The sequence below is a fragment of the Coregonus lavaretus genome (genome assembly GCF_964263955.1).
Source record: "Coregonus lavaretus genome assembly, chromosome: 29".
NCBI lineage: Eukaryota > Metazoa > Chordata > Actinopteri > Salmoniformes > Salmonidae > Coregonus > Coregonus lavaretus.
Window position 1 is genome coordinate 35,998,397 of NC_140016.1, and position 19,752 is coordinate 36,018,148.

The 19,752-nt window shown below is 43.1% G+C and overlaps 1 protein-coding gene across 1 annotated transcript in view; it reads right to left on the reverse strand.

Moving 5' to 3' along the window:
• The window catches only part of diaph2 (diaphanous-related formin 2), a 643,868-nt gene that overhangs the window by 455,382 nt on the left and 168,734 nt on the right, over nucleotides 1–19,752 (reverse strand). The gene's annotated exons all lie outside the window — the stretch shown is intronic.

Here is a 19,752-nt window from a genome sequence, read left to right on the forward strand (position 1 = left end):
CACTACGCCGCCAGGGACTCAAATCCTGCAGTGCCAGACGTGTCCCCCTGCTTAAGCCAGTACATGTCCAGGCCCGTCTGAAGTTTGCTAGAGTGCATTTGGATGATCCAGAAGAGGATTGGGAGAATGTCATATGGTCAGATGAAACCAAAATAGAACTTTTTGGTAAAAACTCAACTTGTCGTGTTTGGAGGACAAAGAATGCTGAGTTGCATCCAAAGAACACCATACCTACTGTGAAGCATGGGGGTGGAAACATCATGCTTTTGGGGCTGTTTTTCTGCAAAGGGACCAGGACGACTGATCCGTGTAAAGGAAAGAATGAATGGGGCCATGTATCGTGAGATTTTGAGTGAAAACCTCCTTCCATCAGCAAGGGCATTGAAGATGAAACGTGGCTGGGTCTTTCAGCATGACAATGATCCCAAACACACCGCCCGGGCAACGAAGGAGTGGCTTCGTACGAAGCATTTCAAGGTCCTGGAGTGGCCTAGCCAGTCTCTAGATCTCAACCCCATAGAAAATCTTTGGAGGGAGTTGAAAGTCCGTGTTGCCCAGCGACAGCCCCAAAACATCACTGCTCTAGAGGAGATATGCATGGAGGAATAGGCCAAAATACCAGCAACAGTGTGTGAAAACCTTGTGAAGACTTACAGAAAATGTTTGACCTGTGTCATTGCCAACAAAGGGTATATAACAAAGTATTGAGAAACTTTTGTTATTGACCAAATACTTATTTTCCACCATAATTTGCTAATAAATTCATTAAAAATCCTACAATGTGATTTTCTGGATTTTTCTTTCCTCATTTTGTCTGTCATAGTTGACGTGTACCTATGATGAAAATTACAGGCCTCTCTCATCTTTTTAAGTGGGAGAAGTTGCACAATTGGTGGCTGACTAAATAATTTTTTTCCCCACTGTATATACTGCTCAAAAAAATAAAGGGAACACTTAAACAACACAATGTAACTCCAAGTCAATCACACTTCTGTGAAATTAAACTGTCCACTTAGGAAGCAACACTGATTGACAATACATTTCACATGCTGTTGTGCAAATGGAATAGACAACAGGTGGAAATTATAGGCAATTAGCAAGACACCCCCAATAAAGGACTGGTTTTGCAGGTGGTGACCACAGACCACTTCTCAGTTCCTATGCTTCCTGGCTGATGTTTTGGTCACTTTTGAATGCTGGTGGTGCTTTCACTCTAGTGGTAGCATGAGACGGAGTCTACAACCCACACAAGTGGCTCAGGTAGTGCAGCTCATCCAGGATGGCACATCAATGTGAGCTGTTGCAAGAAGGTTTGCTGTGTCTGTCAGCGTATTGTCCAGAGCATGGAGGCGTTACCAGGAGACAGGCCAGTACATCAGGAGACGTGGAGGAGGTAGTAGGAGGGCAACAACCCAGTAGCAGGACTGCTAACTCTGCCTTTGTGCAAGGAGGAGCATGAGGAGCAGTGACAAAGCCCTGCAAAATGACCTCCAGCAGGCCACAAATGTGCATGTGTCTGCTCAAACGGTCAGAAACAGACTCCATGAAACCCCCCTTTTCCGCCAAACATAACGATGGTCATTATGGCCAAACAGATATATTTTTGTTTCATCAGACCAGAGGACATTTCTCCAAAAAGTATGATCTTTGTCCCCATGTGCATTTGCAAACCGTAGTCTGTCTTTTTTATGGCGGTTTTGGAGCAGTGGCTTCTTTCTTGCTGAGCGGCCTTTCAGATTATGTCAATATAGGACTTGTTTTACTGTGGACATAGATACTTTTGTACCGGTTTCCACCAGCATCTTCACGAGGTCCTTTGCTGTTGTTCTGGGATTGATTTGCACTTTTGGCACCAAAGTATGTTCATCTCTAGGAGACAGAACGCGTCTCATTCATGAGCGGTATGACGGCTGCGTGGTCCTATGGTGTTTATACTTGCGTACTATTGTTTGTTCAGATGAATGTGGTACCTTCAGGCGTTTGGAAATTGCTCCCAAGGATGAACCAGTCTTGTGGTGGTCTACAATTTTTTTTCTGAGGTCTTGGCTGATTTATTTTCCTTTTCCCATGATGTCAAGGAAAGAGGCAATGAGTTTGAAGGTAGGCCTTGAAATACATCCACAGATACACCACCAATTGACTCAAATGATGTCAATTAGCGTATCAGAAGCTTCAAAAGCCATGACATCATTTTCTGGAATTTTCCAAGATGTTTAAAGGCACAGTCAACTTAGTGTATGTAAACTTCTGACCCACTGGAATTGTGATACAGTGAATTAAACAATTGTTGGAAAAATTACTTGTGTCATGCACAAAGTAGATGGCCTAACCGACTTAGTTGGCCTAACCGACCAAAACTATAGTTTGTTAACAAGAAATTTGTGGAGTGGTTGAAAAATGAGTTTTAATGACTCCAACCTAAGTGTATATAAACTTCCGACTTCAACTGTATGTATATATATATATATATATATATATATATATATATATATATATATATATATATATATATATACATATATATATATATATATATATATATATATATATATATATATATACATATATATATATATATATATATATATATATATTTTTTTTTTTATTAGAGGTGTTAAAAAAACACTCATTTAAAACTGGATATTATAATGTAGCTAAAAGTTTTCAAATAACTGCCCTTTTTCTGGTCCGTAAATTGCTTTTGACCAAGAAATTGCCAACCCCTGATCTAGCCACTGATATTGATAACTGCATCACACAAACCAAAGCCTTGAACTGGAAGCCTTCAGTTGGGGGAATTGTAGGTGTAATTATGGATTTAGGATCTTATTAAGCTGAAGCCCAGATGATCTCTTCTGACAGGAGGAAGGGGGTCATGGCCATGGGATCCCCAGGTATCACACCTCCTCACAGCACACATCAGGAGTACTATGTCAAAGCACTGTGGACTCCAGTAGGTGAGAATGATTACCAGTACTTTCTAGATACTGCGTGTTTCCCCACCTTTACCCCTGCCCAACTCTGACGTCAAAATAGCCCCAGCACCTCTGTCAAATACAGCAAAAAATATAAATAAATTGCAAAACCACAAGTTAGAAATTTTCTTTCTGGATCAAAGCGATTTGATCCATAATTTACATAGTAAATCAGGTAATGCCATTTACAATCTCCCAAGGGTGCTACTGTGAAGAGGAGCCAAAACTCTGCCTTCCATTGCCATATTCAGAGTGAGTTCTGTGGGGATGGGAATGGCTCCAGATACAGTGCCTTGCAAAAGTATTCATCCCCCTTGGCATATTTCCTATTTTGTTGCATTACAACCTGTAATTTAAATTGATTTTTATTTAGATTTCATGTAATGGACATAATAGTCCAAATTGGTGAAGTGAAATGAAAAAAAAATAACTTGTTTCAAAAAAGTATAAAATATTAATAACTGAAAAGTGGTGCTTGCATATCTATTCACCCCCTTTGCTATGAAGCACCTAAATAAGATCTGGTGCAACCAATTACCTTTAGAAGTCACATAATTAGTTAAATGAAGTCCACCTGTGTGCAATCTAAGTGTCACATGATCTCAGTATACAGTGGGGAGAACAAGTATTTGATACACTGCCGATTTTGCAGGTTTTCCTACTTACAAAGCATGTAGAGGTCTGTAATTTTTATCATAGGTACACTTCAACTGTGAGAGACAGAATCTAAAACAAAAATCCAGAAAATCACATTGTATGATTTTTAAGAAATTAATTTGCATTTTCTTGCATGACATAAGTATTTGATACATCAGAAAAGCAGAACTTAATATTTGGTACAGAAACCTTTGTTTGCAATTACAGAGATCATACGGTTCCTGTAGGTCTTGACCAGGTTTGCACACACTGCAGCAGGGATTTTGGCCCACTCCTCCATACAGACCTTCTACAGATCCTTCAGGTTTCGGGGCTGTCGCTGGGCAATACGGACTTTCAGCTCCCTCCAAAGATTTTCTATTGGGTTCAGGTCTGGAGACTGGCTAGGCCACTCCAGGACCTTGTGACGCTTCTTACGGAGCCACTCCTTAGTTGCCCTGGCTGTGTGTTTTGGGTCGTTGTCATGCTGGAAGACCCAGCCACGACCCATCTTCAATGCTCTTACTGAGGGAAGGAGGTTGTTGGCCAAGATCTCGCGATACATGGCCCCATCCATCCTCCCCTCAATACGGTGCAGTCATCCTGTCCCCTTTGCAGAAAAGCATCCCCAAAGAATGATGTTTCCACCTCCATGCTTCACGGTTGGGATGGTGTTCTTGGGGTTGTACTCATCCTTCTTCTTCCTCCAAACACAGCGAGTGGAGTTTAGACCAAAAAGCTATATTTTTGTCTCATCAGACAACATGACCTTCTCCCATTCCTCCTCTGGATCATCCAGATGGTCATTGGCAAACTTCAGACGAGCCTGGACATGCGCTGGCTTGAGCAGGGGGACCTTGCGTGCACTGCAGGATTTTAATCCATGACGGCGTAGTGTGTAACTAATGGTTTTCTTTGAGACTGTGGTCCCAGCTCTCTTCAGGTCATTGACCCGGTCCTGCCTTGTAGTTCTGGGCTGATCCCTCAACTTCCTCACGATCATTGATGCCCCACGAGGTGAGATCTTGCATGGAGCCCCAGACCGAGGGTGATTGACCATCATCTTGAACTTCTTCCATTTTCTAATAATTGCGCCAACAGTTGTTGCCTTCTCACCAGGCTGCTTGCCTATTGTCCTGTAGCCCATCCCAGCCTTGTGCAGGTCTACAATTTTATCCCTGATGTCCTTACACAGCTCTCTGGTCTTGGCCATTGTGGAGAGGTTGGAGTCTGTTTGATTGAGTGTGTGGACATGTGTCTTTTATACAGGTAACGAGTTCAAACAGGTGCAGTTAATACAGGTAATGATTGGAGAACAGGAGGGCTTCTTCAAGAAAAACTAACAGGTCTGTGAGAGCCGGAATTCTTACTGGTTGGTAGGTGATCAAATACTTATGTCATGCAATAAAATGCAAATTAATTACTTAAAAATGACACAATGTGATTTTCTGGATTTTTGTTTTAGATTCCGTCTCTCACAGTTGAAGTGTACCTATGATAAAAATTACAGACCTCTACATGCTTTGTAAGTAGGAAAACCTGCACAATCGGCAGTGTATCAAATACTTGTTCTCCCCACTGTATATACACCTGTTCTGAAAGGCCCCAGAGTCTGCAACACCACTAAGCAAGGTGCACCTCCAAGAAAGTGGCACCATGAAGACCAAGGAGCTCTCCAAACAGGTCAGGGACAAAGTTGTGGAGAAGTACAGATCAGGGTTGGGTTATAAAAAAATATCAGAAACTTTGAACATCCCACAGAGCACCATTAAATCCATTATTACAAAATGGAAAGAATATGGCACCACAACAAACCTGCCAAGAGAGGGCCGCTCACCAAAACTCACAGACCAGCCAAGGAGGGCATTAATCAGAGAGACAACAAAGACACCAAAGATAACCCTGAAGGAGCTGCAAAGCTCCACAGCGGAGATTGGAGTATTTTTCCATAGGACCACTTTAAGCCGTACACTACACAGAGCTGGGCTTTACGGAAGAGTGGCCAGAAGAAAAGCCATTGTTTAAAAAAAAAAATAAGCAAACATGTTTGGTGTTTGCCAAAAGCCATGTGGGAGACTCCCCAAACATATGGAAGAAGGTACTCTGGTCAGATGAGACTAAAATTGAGCTTTTTGGCCATTAAGGAAAACGCTATGCTGGCGCAAACCCAACACCTCTCATCACCCCGAGAACACCATCCCCACAGTGAAGCATGGTGGTAGCAGCATCATGCTGGGGGGATGTTTTTCATCGGCAGGGACTGGGAAACTGGTAAGAATTTAAGGAATGATGGATGGTGCTAAATACAGGGAAATTCTTGAGGGAAACCTGTTTCATTCTTCCAGAGATTTGAGGCTGGGATGGAGGTTCACCTTCCAGCAGGACAATGACTCTAAGCATACTGCTAAAGCAATGTTTGAGTGGTTTAGGCCCCGTGTAGCTCAGTTGGTAGAGCATGACGCTTGCAACGCCAGCGTTGTGGGTTCGATTCCCACAGGGGGCCAGTATTAAAATGTATGCACTCACTAACTGTAAGTTGCTCTGGATAAGAGCATCTGCTAAATGACTAAAATGTAAATGTTTAAGGGGAAACATTTAAATGGGCCTCCCGAGTGGCGCAGTGGTATTTGAGTGGTTTAAGGGGAAACATTTAAATGGGCCTCCCGAGTAGCGCAGTGGTCTAAGGCACTGCATCGAAGTGCTAGCTGTGCCACTAGAGATCCTGGTTCGAATCCAGGCTCTGTCGTAGCCGGCCGCGACCGGGAGACCCATGGGGCGGCGCACAATTGGCCCAGTGTCGTCTAGGGTAGGGGAGGGAATGGCCAGCAGGGATGTAGAGCATGGTGTTTGCAACGCCAGGGTTGTGGGTTCGTTTTCCACGGGGGGCCAGTATGAAAAATAAAAAAATAATGTATGTAAGTCACTCTGGATAAGAGTGTCTGCTAAATGACTAAAATGTAAATGTAATGGCCTAGTCAAAGGCCAGACCTCAATCCAATTGAGTATCTGTGGTATGACTTAAATATTGCTGTACACCAGCGGAACCCACCCAACTTAAAGGAACTGGAGCAGTTTTGCCTTGAAGAATGGGCAAAAATCCCAGTGGCTAGATGTGCCAAGCTTATAGAGACATACCCCAAGAGACTTGCAGCTGTAATTACTGCAAAAGGTGGCTCTACAAAGTATTGACTTTGGAGGTGGGGGGGGGGGGGGGGGTTGAATAGTTATGCATGCTCAAGTTTGATGTTTTTTTTGTCTTATTTCTTGTTTGTCTTCAAAGTGGATCAAATCAAATTATACAAACCCCCCAAAAAATCAATTTTAATCCCAGGTTGTAAGGCAACAAAATAGGAAAAATGTCAAGGGGGTGAATACTTTCACTTTGACTTCACTCAATCAGCTAAAGCTGAACTGACACAGAGGTCTATCCCACAGAGAGCTATTCAATGAGGATAGCTACCAACCCTCCCGACTAACATACATGCTGAACACAAGCGGCCATGGTTCCTCTAAATTGATTCCAGTGTAGAACCTCCAAAAGAGAGGCTTTGGAACATGCTGCACACTGATTCCTTCACAAAGACCCTACCTGCTGCTGGCAGAGATAGACAGACAGTCTCATCTCGCATGAACATACCACTAGCCAATACTGGCGGTTTGATTGGGTTAAACTGTTGTACAGCTATTGCAAAATACCTGATGAGTTGATGCCTCGCATCTAAAACAACATGCCTGTGGTCAAACATGAATGCGGGAAGGGGGACAGTCAGGACTGGTGACTGAATTGTGTAGGGATAAACATAAAACTAAATCACTGAGTCTACCAAGTATGGTACAGGGCCTGTCCAAACAGTCCCCCTTCTCTTTCTGTAAACACCTGTGGTGTAGTGCTATTTTTGGGATGAAAAATCAAAGTTTGTACAGACAGATGTAGCCAATTTAATAGCCTACTGTATCATTATAGAATATGCATAAAATGCATCCTCCAATTACAAAGGCTGTTTATGCCCACACATATTGTCTCAAGGAAATTGGCACCCTAAAATATCATTAGAAATGAGAAGGTGTTTTTGGTTTAACAGTAATATTTTAGGCCTATGTTATGGTAATATATTTTGTTCTGTTACGTAAAATGAAAATTAATCATTATGTGATCTTGCGAGACATTGATGTTGTGTTACAGCCTGAATTTAAAATTGACTAAATGTTGATTTCTTTGTCACTGGCCTACACACAATACCCCATAATGTCAAAGTGGAATTATTTTGTTTAGATTTTTTGACAAATTCATTAAAGATGCAAAGCTGAAATGTCTTGAGTCAATAAGTACTCAACCCTTGTATTACGGCAAGCCTAAATAGTCATATAATAAGTGGACTCACTCTGTGTGCAATAATAATATTTAACAAGATTTTTGAATGACTACCTCATCTCTGCACCCCACACATACAATTATCTGTAAGCAGTGAATGTCAAACACAGATTCAACCACAAATACCAGGGAGGTTTTCCAATGCCTCGCAAAGAAGGGCAACTATTGGTAGATGGGTAAAAATAAAAAAGCAGACATTGAATATCCCTTTGACCATGGTGAAGTTATTAATTACACTTTGGATGGTGTATAAATACACCCAGTCACTGAAAAGATACAGGCATCCTTCCTAACGCAGTTGCCGGAGAGGAAGGAAACCGCTCAGGGATTTCACCATGAGGCCAATGGTGACTTTAAAACAGTTACAGAGTTTAATGGCTGTGATAGGAGAAAACTGAGGATGGATCAACAACATTGTAGTTACTCCACAATACTAACCTAATTGACAGAGTGAAAAGAAGGAACCCTGTACAGAATATAAATATTCCAAAACATACATCCAGTTTACAACAAGGAACTAAACTAATACTACAAAAAATGTGGCAAAGCAATTCACTTTTAGTCCTGAATACAAAGTGGAGGGACTGCCGCTCCTCCGTACTCCAGCAGCACTACACCCCTGGTAAACACTCCTAGATTGGTTAAGTCACGACTTTCTCCTATCTGTTCAGATCAATTTGTTTTACCTGCCAAGACGACTGGATAACACTGGATACACTCCCACCAGTATCTAAAACTAAGACAAAGAGTCAAGACAAAGAAATTGTGTGTTCTGTCAATCCATTCTCTGTTCTACTACTCTCTCACATTTATCATGTGAAAAAGTCTGCAATGTGTTATTATTTTTTATTTCTTTTATATTTTTTTTTTAACAAATTGAATGCCTATTCTGGACAATCACCTTGTTAGATTACCTTACAAAATGTGGTATTGTTAAGGGCATTCTTTCAGATAGACATTGTTTTATTAGTCACAACCTGAGAAAAAAAACCTGCCAGCCGAAGTTGGGACAAAAACAAGGAATTTGCACGAGATGGGTTATGAACCTTACCCAGTTACAGGTAGAACTGAATTAACAGAGGTGCAGGGAAAAAACTGAATCATATCAGAAATGCCTCGACTGCAGTTGAATTATCTTAAATGTATTCATCCCAGGACTTTATTCGTTTCCCACCAAGCATGCTGCACCAATAGAGAGTGTGGGTGTAATAAAGCAACTTATTTCATCTGGAGGGAAAAGAGGTCTGGTAAATGGTCTTCCGCATGGCAGAGTCAAAGAGAAAGAGTCAGCCTGGTCTACGTGAAAGATGAGGGAAGGACTGGCATCAGCAAGCTAATGACATTGTGGAGAAAAACTCTAAGCTCAGAGTGGGATTCTTGTTATTGTGAAAGGATACGTTTGGTCAGTAGTGCACTTTTTTTTTTTAGAATCAAGCAAAAAGTGGCATAGCTATGAATAATTGGAAGGTTGTCATTCTATGAATCCATGTACAATATGCAATATATTATAATATTGTCCAGATCGCAGTATGCAATCTATCATCATCCAATATTGTTCATTATTTTGATTTGATTTTTGAATTGGAGAGTAGCATTTGTTGCATCACTGCCAATTCCTCCACATACATTCTACCTGACTTAAACACCACCAACCTTACTGGGAGGTGAGCAGACCTGCTTCAATATAAGTCAAGATTTTATGAGAGCTCAAATTATCTGCTCTTACACATACATTATTCCCCCGGGCCCTTTCTAACCTTCTATTTCCTCTGCACTCAATTCATCTTACTGTTCTGGGAATGTGGAGGGCACTGACATGACTAGCTGTGCTCTTACCTGACTGATAGAAGTTATCAGGCCACTGAGACAGGTTATGGGCACACTCATTACTCTGTTCTGGAATACCCCAAAGCGCTCTCTCTTTCTTGGACCTCTTCCCAGGACTTTTGGCACTCTTTCTCCCCCATGCTAAGGTCTTTATAGTCCTTTTTTTTTAGCAAGTTTCCATTTAGAACTGAATGAGTCTACTACACATCTGTAGTCAACCCTCAATTTACAACACAATCGTTTTTTTTTTCGGTTTTTTTCCTGTCCTTACATGTAACCTCTCCCTTTCTCTAAAGTTCAATACACCTGGACCTCCCAAAAAACCAAAAGCCTTTGTATGTTTCACACATTGTGATTCACAGAAAGAATGTATTACACAAAGTGCCAACGGAAAAGTTATAGTCAGTGTACTGAAAAGACTATCTCATGTTTTTTCCTCAAGCGCTTTGGAACAAGCAGACTCACTCTATACAAACCCAATCAGCATAAAGGCTAGTACTTCACCTATTTACATATTCCCCATATTTCTGAGGCCACTGAATCATGCTATGAAATAGAACATATGAAGTGTGTATCTACAAAGAATGATGACGCATGTATTGTAGTCAAGAATAGTGAGTATTCTAATCGAAAATAATTACATGTGTATTCTAGTTGAGAATAATTAGGAGTGTATTCACGTTGTACGTGTGCATGTGTGACACCCATGTGATGTCAAATCCATGTTTTTCTTTAGAAGAAACTATATATGCCAATACATTTGTTTACATCACATCTTATGGAGGGAAAAATGCACATATATTTTCTTGATATTTTTTTCCTCTCAGCAATTCCCATTAGGCTGACCACTCTGTACAGAAAGTCTATGGCTCCGGTTTCACTATCTGTTGACCTTTGACCTTAACCTCTTGGAAACCAAAGACACAGGCCATAACAGACTGCTTAATGACCCTGGCCCAAATCAATCTGTTGGGATGATATCAACATTACTCCCACCACATCACACCAATCATGAGGGCAGCCAGCGAGACCCACCAGGCTACTGGGTAATTGAGTTTCCCCTTCAGGCTCGGGGAACATAGGCAAATTGACAAAGAGAGACCCCAGAGAGGGAGGGATGGTTGGAAAGAGGGTTTGAAGGGGAGAAGGAGAGAGCGAGAGAACAAACACCATTTATGTTTATTTATTTACATACAACCCATAATTATGTTTATTTATTTTCCCTTTTGTACTTTAACTATTTGCACATCGTTACAACACTGTATATAGCCATAATATGACATTTGAAATGTCTCTATTCCTTTGGAACTTTTGTGAGTGTAATGTTTACTGTTCATTTTTTATTGTTTATTTCACTTTTGTTTATTATCTACTTCACTTGCTTTGGCAATGTACACATATGTTTCCCATGCCAATAAAACCGTTCAAATGTAATTTAAATTGAGAAAAGAGAGGAAGATTGAGAGAAAAGGAGAGAAAAAGAGAGTGATGGAGAGGCAGAGAAGCATGACAACCAGATTTCTAGAGGACAGACACAGGCCCTTTTGACCACAGCTGAGAGAGCGTCATCTCCTGCTGTTATTGAATCCCGTATTCGTCAATAACAGTATTTCCTGCCAAAGAAAATAGTACTGGGGAGCAATTCAATGTCATTTGGGGGATAGCGGGGACATGGCTAGTCTCTCTCTCTCCCCCTCTACCTCTCTCTCTACCTCTCCCCCTCTCTCTCTCCCCCTCTCTCTACCTCTCTACAGTATCGCTACTCCTCTCTCTTGTTCTCCTCACCCAGGGCAAGGTGCATGAAACCGGGGCAAATGGAGAGGGAGAGCAGGCCACGGCAGGCTGCACCGCCACATGTCATCTTCACCTGTAATGAGACAATAACAAGCTGGCAGCCTCCACCGCCGCCCGGTCCCCCCACTCAACAAGAGTGATAGATACATTATTCAAGCTCTTTGTCAGCTCAATGAGAAGCAACGTGCCAGGCATAGTGTCTGGAACTATGCATCGGGAGATGCCTCTCTGTCTCTGTCCTTGGCTCTTTCACTGCCTGCCTTCCTCTCTGTCTCCCTGCCCTCACTCTCTCTGCCTGACCCTCTCTCTCTCTCTCTCTCTCTCTCTCTCTCTCTCTCTCTCTCTCTCTCTCTCTCTCTCTCTCTCTCTCTTTCTTTGCCTGCCCTCTCTCTCGCAGCCTCTCTTCCTGCCTTTCTCTCTCTCTGCCTTTCTCTCGCTCTGCCTCGCAATATTTCTCCCTGCCTCTCACTCCCTCTCTCTCTGCCTGCCTCTCACTTTGTCTCTCTCCCTGCCTCTCACTCCCTCTCTCTCTACCTGCCTCTCGCTTTGTCTCTCTCCCTGCCTCTACCTTCATCTCTGCCTGACTGCCTCTCGTCCGTCACTGATGTGTACTGGAAGGGCATAATTATGGGCCGATGGGAGTAGATGATAGTAGTGCAACACATTGGCTATGTAATTCATCTCAGTGCGAGGTCACAGTGTGTGTGTGCGCGCCACTTTAAACACCCAAAACCACATCAGGCAAGAGGTGACTTAATTTCTCGTTGTGTGCCTTGTGTTTGAGAGGGACTGACACTTTTCAAGAGCTATTATAATAACGCAAACGCAATATCGTAACTTTATGGCACAAAGGAGGAACAGAAGGCACAGAGGAACAGAGGGAAAACTAAACCAACGGTACGAAGCCACAACATGAGCCGAAGGCATAATAGCTAAATTCGGTAGTGGTTGTGTAATAATGAATTTAGTCATATTAACATCTGGCTCCCTAAATAAATGGCTGAAAAAGTGGGGGAATAATGAAAATCAAAAAACCTAATCTTTGTGCGTGATTAATGAAAATCACCAGAGCGCCCCACTGATCTTTTGAAAAATAATACAGATACAATCTGCCGCAATTAGTGCACATCAAGCAGTATCAAAGCCAAGTAGTTGGAATCATTTTCTTCCTTAATTTCCTGCTCATTAGGGGTTGATTGACAGGCTTGGGGGGGGGGGGGGGGGGGGGCTACGAGAACGTGTGCACGCACGTGCTTACACACATGTAAACACACACACACACATGCCCCCCCCCCAATACACACAGTCATAACCTTACATAAACAAACATCTTGTGTAATAGAAAGTTTGGTGTATAACGCTGGCTACGCGAGGAGAACTCAAAGGTCAGTGTGGAGAACGGATCAGTTGAGATGCTATAGCTGCCTGGACAATGACTTTCTCCAGCACAGCAGTTCTGCTTAAAAGGACAGCAGTGGCAGCCCCTGCTGTCTGCAGATAAGGACATTTCATCTGTCCGGGGAGGCTGCTCAGCGGGTGATTTCCCACCAGGACCCCATGGCCATGCTCTTTCTCCATCTCCTCCTCGCCACACTTCTAAAAGAGTTGTGTCCCAGCGGATGTTGCGTTTCGTTTCAAGCCCAGGAGAGGAGGAGAAGGAAGGATGGATGGGGGAGGGAGGGAGGCCAGGCCGCGAGTGATGATGGAAATAATTGTATTTTTCACAATGCACACAACCTGAGGTGTTGTTTTTCTTCCTCTGCTATTCTCTCTTCCTCCTCTTCCGTGCCTTTGCAGTAGAGACAACAGTATATCTATCCACGGCGGTCTTCAAACGTACACTATCTAACCCACTCTATACAGTAGTTTTACCCTGCCAACCACAACAACTGCATACAGCAGACTCTGTTCACATCTTAAACCAGGCATTCTCTTGACGACAAAACAAAACCAAGTCACTGCCATACAATTCTACACCAACAAGTTGATCAGAATAGAGAAGGGTGAAAAAACAAACAAAATAACAGTCCACCAAGTAGAGGAGCGAACACTCAACTAAAATGTCAATTTTGGGGAGAAAATGTATTCTTGGATCGAGGCCAAGACATCCGAGAAAGGGGGAACAAACAAAGCCAAGGGCTTGTCTGTTGATTAAAGAGGTCCCCCTGGTGACAGCAGGAGTTCCTAACCCCGAGAAGATTACTGCATTAAAATACCCCCCTCCCCCTATTCCAACGCAAGTACAGCCCTATAATACCTTGTCAAATCAGTCTAATAACATTGTGGAGCGAGATGGGCTCAGAGATGGAGATGTTGGTGTGTTGGAGAGGATTGGAGGAGACTAAGTCAGAGTGTAGGAGTGGCCCTAGCCAAAACGGCAGCTGCACAGGGGGTGAAACGATATTATTAGTGCTGTCCCCGCCCAAAAGAAAATCTTAGTCGACCAAGAATTGTCTGTTCTTTCGAGCAATCGATTGGTCAAAATGTTTAAAGGTATATCTTTCCATATATAGACACATCCTACACATCCTATGTGTTTTAATCAAATCATCTATATGCACTGAGCTTGTCTGATGCTTTAAGCGCACTGTTTGATGTAATAATTAAGACACACAAATTACTAGAGGGAGTCTGACCACAATTGATTTGACTGTACTCAGACTTGCTGTGTTTTAAAAAAATGACAGCGAGTGACTAGTACCCATTGGCTCTCTCTCCTCCCTGCTGCAGTGACCACCACAGAACATCAACAGTGTTGCTGAAGCTGCAACATAATTACAGCCATTTCTGACTGAAAAGTTATGTTACCGAAATCCCTCATTTGTCTAGGAAAAACATTCCCTATTCCCTAACCCCTTGTTCTCTTTACGTGACATGTATGCATCACATGCACGTGACCAATAGGGCCTGACCTACAGCCTATCATAATCAAATCAATAAATTGGTTAAACGTGACAAATAACCTCAAAACAGGGGAATGTTTACTGGTTGCTCAGGAGGTAAAGGGGAAGTCAGATGTGTGGAATAAATTTGACTACCTGTGGAAAATACTGGAGATCAAGAAAAAGAAGGTAGGGAGCAAGCGCTGCATGCAAACCGGTGCAGTTAGATAACAGTATCATTTTTCAGACCATTTGGAACAATGTAAACACTACTGCATAAATTATAAGCGTCCCAGAGAGTCTGTTGTAACGTTTCTTTGTTTTTTGTAAAGCCTTTATTACAGCAAAGACTAAAAACAGTTGCATTCATTTGTGACTGCAATTTCCGAAATGGAATGGTTTATTTATTGTTTAAGCTAATTATTCAAGGGTCGCTTTGTTATTTTATTTAAAAAATAATGATCATAATAATAATAACAATAAGAAGGAGATCAAGAAAAAGGTGGGTTATTATTATTATTTTAAATGACAATTTGGAACAGTGTAAACAACACTAAATAAACTATAAATAATACCAGAGAGGCTGTTCTAATGAAAACAAGTGTAAAGCCTTTATTACAGCATAGCAAAGTTTAAAAACTGCTGAATTTGTGGAAAGTTTTATCCGACATGTTGCAGTTGAGTGAGGCTTGGTGCTCATGGAATCAGTAGGCTATTAAACAAACACTCAAAACAAGCAGGATCTGTCTTATTTCTGTACATATACAGTATATGGATGATTTATAAAGCCAGGAACATTTAACAGTTAGGCTATTGATTATAGACCTAATTAAGTTGGTTTCCTCTCGCCTCACTTTTCTTAGAGAATTAATGCAAGGGCTGTTTTCTCGTCTCCTAACTCCACTGCTGCCTTTGACGCATTGTTCTCAACACCTGGTTAACTTTGCTATTATGCACATACTGTAGCAACATGGTCTAGGAAAAGGTGCCAATTCAACAGCACACTGATGTGACTCAGTGCCGCGGACAGCGACCACTATCTAACGTGGGAGAAAGCGCATTTGTTATAAAATAATATTATTTTTATTTGTGTTGCACCATTGTTCTTACGTAATATAACCATATACCATTTTATTAGCACGTCCTAGAGTGATGGACTGTGCCCCACGGCCTCCTCAATGGATTAGTCCACTCAGAGAGCCGTGTCTTGTACACAATGACATATATATACTATTATTTTTTGCTCGACTAAAGATATCTCGATCGACAAACAGCCTATCGACCAAACAATCGACCGTTGAACTAAATGGGGTCAGATCTAGATATTATATATTGTTATTTTATACTAGTTTATTCATTCATAACTTGGATTTACAGAGATACCTTTGGATTAAAGGATACTATGTTCCTTTAAATGGGTTTTAACCGTTTACATAAAATGAAGAAAACTAATGTTTTCCCCAGATAATACATTCCATTGTCTGGGAGGCACTGGTTTAGATTAAAATAGCAACATTGTTCAGTCGTTGCTTTCATAAGACATTGGACATAACCATAACGTATTGCATTATTATTGGATGTAACGTCCAATTATCTATAAGGAATAACAGCACTGCAAAATGGCCATACAATTAAATCTATATAGCACTCTATAATGGGGCTACCATGAAAAATATGTGCCTACAAGCTTTGATATAGGGCTACAGTATACCCTGCCCTGTGCAACTGGGTCCTGGACTTCCTTATGGGCCGCCCGCAGGTGGTGAAGGTAGGAAACAACACCTCCACTTCGCTGATACTCAACACTGGGGCCCCACAAGGGTGCGTGTTCAGCCCCCTCCTGTACTCCCTGTTCACCCATGACTGCGTGGCCAAGTACGCCTCCAACTCAATCATCAAGTTTGCAGACAAAAACAGTAGTAGGCTTGACGACCAACAATGACGAGACAGCCTACAGGGAGGAGGTGAGGGCTCTGGGAGTGTGGTGCCAGGAAAATAACCTCAACGTCAACAAAATATCCCTATCCACATCGACGGGACCGCAGCGGAGAAGGTGGAAAGCTTCAAGTTCCTCGTCGTACATATCACTGACAAACTGAAATGGTCCACCCATTCAGACAGTGTGGTGAAGAAGGCGCAACAGCGGGTATAATTGAGAGCATCCTGTCGGGCTGTAACACCGCCTGGTATGGCAACTGCACCATCTGCAACCGCAGGGCTCTCCAGAGTGTGGTGCGGTCTGCCCAATGCATCACCGGGGGCAAACTACCAAACCTCCAGGACACCCTACAGCACTCGATGTCACAGGAAGTACAAAAAGATAATCAAGGACAACAACCACCCGAGCCACTGCCTGTTCATCCCTCTATCATCCAGAAGGCGAGGTCAGTACAGGTGCATCAAAGGCTGCTGCCTATATACATAGATTAGAAATCACTGGCCACTTTAATAAATGGAACACTAGTCACTTGAATAATGTTTCATATCTTGCATTACTCATCTCATATGTATATACTGTATTCTATACTATTCTACTGCATCTTAGTCTATGCTGCTCTGACATTGCTCGTCCATATATTTATTTATATATTCCTAATTCCATTGCTTTACTCAGATTTGTGTGTATTGGGTATATGTTGTGAAATTGATAGATATTACTTGTTAGATATTACTGCACTGTCGGAGCTAGAAACACAAGCATTTTGCTACACCCGCAATAACATCTGCTAAACAAGTGTATGTGACCAATAACATTTGATTTGATTTAATTAGTTGTTTACCACTAAGAAGTAACTTGTCTCTTCTCCTTTTCGACACCTTTACCCTGTGTGTGACCCCCTGCCAGATAGTGGGTCCACTGCATTTGGGAGGTGCAGAGTCAGACAACTCCAGACACACACAGTGAATACACCGATCATGGTTGACTCATGGTCATACCAAGCAGAACTCCCCTGACCACACACACCTCGATCCCCTGCTGGCTCTGGCCTAGTAATAGACAGGGGCTGCAGCAAACAATGGGGCCGCGTCAGCATATCTCAGTGTCTTAAACCAGTCCATGGAGACCTGACCTGCAGTAAGGCATCATCAATGATGTTTCTAATAGTATCTGAAAGACTTCAGAAACTGTATTGAATGCAGCAGTGAGAATGGTGGAGCAGAGCTTGAATGGTATTATCACTGATGGCATAATCATATCAGGGAAGGTCATTCCTATAGGTCCTTCAGGAAAAGTTTGGGAAGTTCAAGACTGTTGCTAAGAGTTTTGCAAAGACTTTTGTGAAGTCACAACTTTTGCAAAGTCACCCTCGAACAAGGAGAACATTTAAAAGTCAGTTTAGCAGTTTTGCTGGAAAGAGGATATCAAGCGGAAACTAAGCAAGTCTGATAATGGGATTTGAAAATTGACTCTAAATGATGGTGATCCAGATATATGAAAATATCAATAAAACATTATTTGAGTCAGAGAATCAGAAACAACCTCGGAGAGCAACTCTAAAATGCATCTCTGAGAGATGACAGGACAAAACCAACCGGCTCCAAAACCAACCAGAGGCTGTTGACTGATAAATAAAATAAAATCCTGGAAATAGGGGGCCGCCGGCGTTCTAAGCATGGCAAATGAATATATAAATAAAATATTTAAACATCAAAGACTTTCTTTTTAAAGAAAGTATGTATGCAGTGCACATTGACAGGCTGGGAGACGACTTGTTAGGGTAAATAGTCAATTACATACTGTAGCACTCTAAGACAAGTTTCTATCAATGAGGCTACAAGGACATTATTATACAAATAAGTTAGTGTTCTTACCACTTTGTCTTGCTTGCGTTCTTGACATGGAACATGTAAAAGTAGCAACTGGTCTATGAAAAATAATATATCATTAGACCAATGGAGAAGACCTAAAATGGAAATAAATTGCTCATTCGTGTCACGCCCTGACTCAGGGGACGCTTATATGTTGAGTCAGGGTGTGTATATTCCTTGTTGTGCTTGTTCTATGTTATAGGATCTAGTAGGTCTAGATCTATGTTCGCCGGTGTGGTTCCCAATCAGAGGCAGCTGTCGCTCGTTGTCTCTGATTGGGGACCATACTTAGGCAGCCTATTGGCACTAGTGGGTTGTGGGATCTTGTTCCGTATAAGGTATGTTGTTTGTGTCTACCTTGGACTTCACGTTTCATTTCGTTTATTGTTTTGCAGAGTGTTTATTAAGTTTAAAATAAACATGTATGCATATCACGCTGCGCCTTGGTCCGTCCCGTCTATGAACGAACGTGACAGAAGATCCCACCAAACAAGGACTAAGCAGCGTGCCCAGAAGGAGCAAACGCTGGGGATTCAACGGGAGGTAACTTTAGTAGATGTCCTCCTCGGTTGGGGGAGAATTACTGAGGAGGAGGCCGTCCGTTATCGGGAGGCGATGAAGGTTGATGCCCAGGTAGGAGAGGAGAAACGGCGCCAACCGTGCCGACGACGGAGACCCGAGAGGCAACCCCAAGAATTGTTTTTGGGGGGGGGGCACACGGGGTGGATGACGAGGCAGCAGGAGGCCGTGGAAGGGTGAATATGCAGGTTAGGAGAGGAGGCCACCATGTTACGGTCAGAGGGAGGCGCTCCAGGAGGCTAAAAGGGAGAAGGAAAGTGTAGAGGCACGGCGAGAGGAGCTGGTTAGGCAGCAGAAGGAGCGGGGGTTAATAAAGGAACCCAGTCCCGCTCCTCGCACCATCAAGTGGTGCATGTTCCCAGTACGGCCCGACACGTTCCTGCTCCTCGCACCAAGCCAGTGGTGCGCGTCGCCAGTCCGGTCCGGCCTGTTCCTGCTCCTCGCACCAAGCAAGTGGTGCGTGTCGACAGTCCGGTCCGGCCCGTTCCTGCTCCCCGCACTAAGCCAGTGGTGCGTGTTCCCAGTACGGCCCGGCCTGTACCTGCTCCTCGCACCAAGCCAGTGGTGCGCGTCACCAGCCCTGCCCGGCCTGTTCCTGCTCCTCGCACCAAGCCAGTGGTGCATGTCGCCAGCCCGGCCCGGCCTGTCCTGCTCCTCGCACCAAGCCAGTGGTGCGCGTCGCCAGTCCGGTCCGGTCCGTGCCTGCTCCTCGCACCAGACCAGTGGTGCATTTGTCCAGTCCGGCACGGCCCGTGCCCGTTCCACCGGTGCCTGGTCCGGCACCGGTCAGCTGCTCCACTCTGGAGCCAGAGCAGTCCGCTCCACCGGTGCCTGATCCAGTTCCGGTCAGCTGCTCCACTCCGGAGCCAGAGCAGTC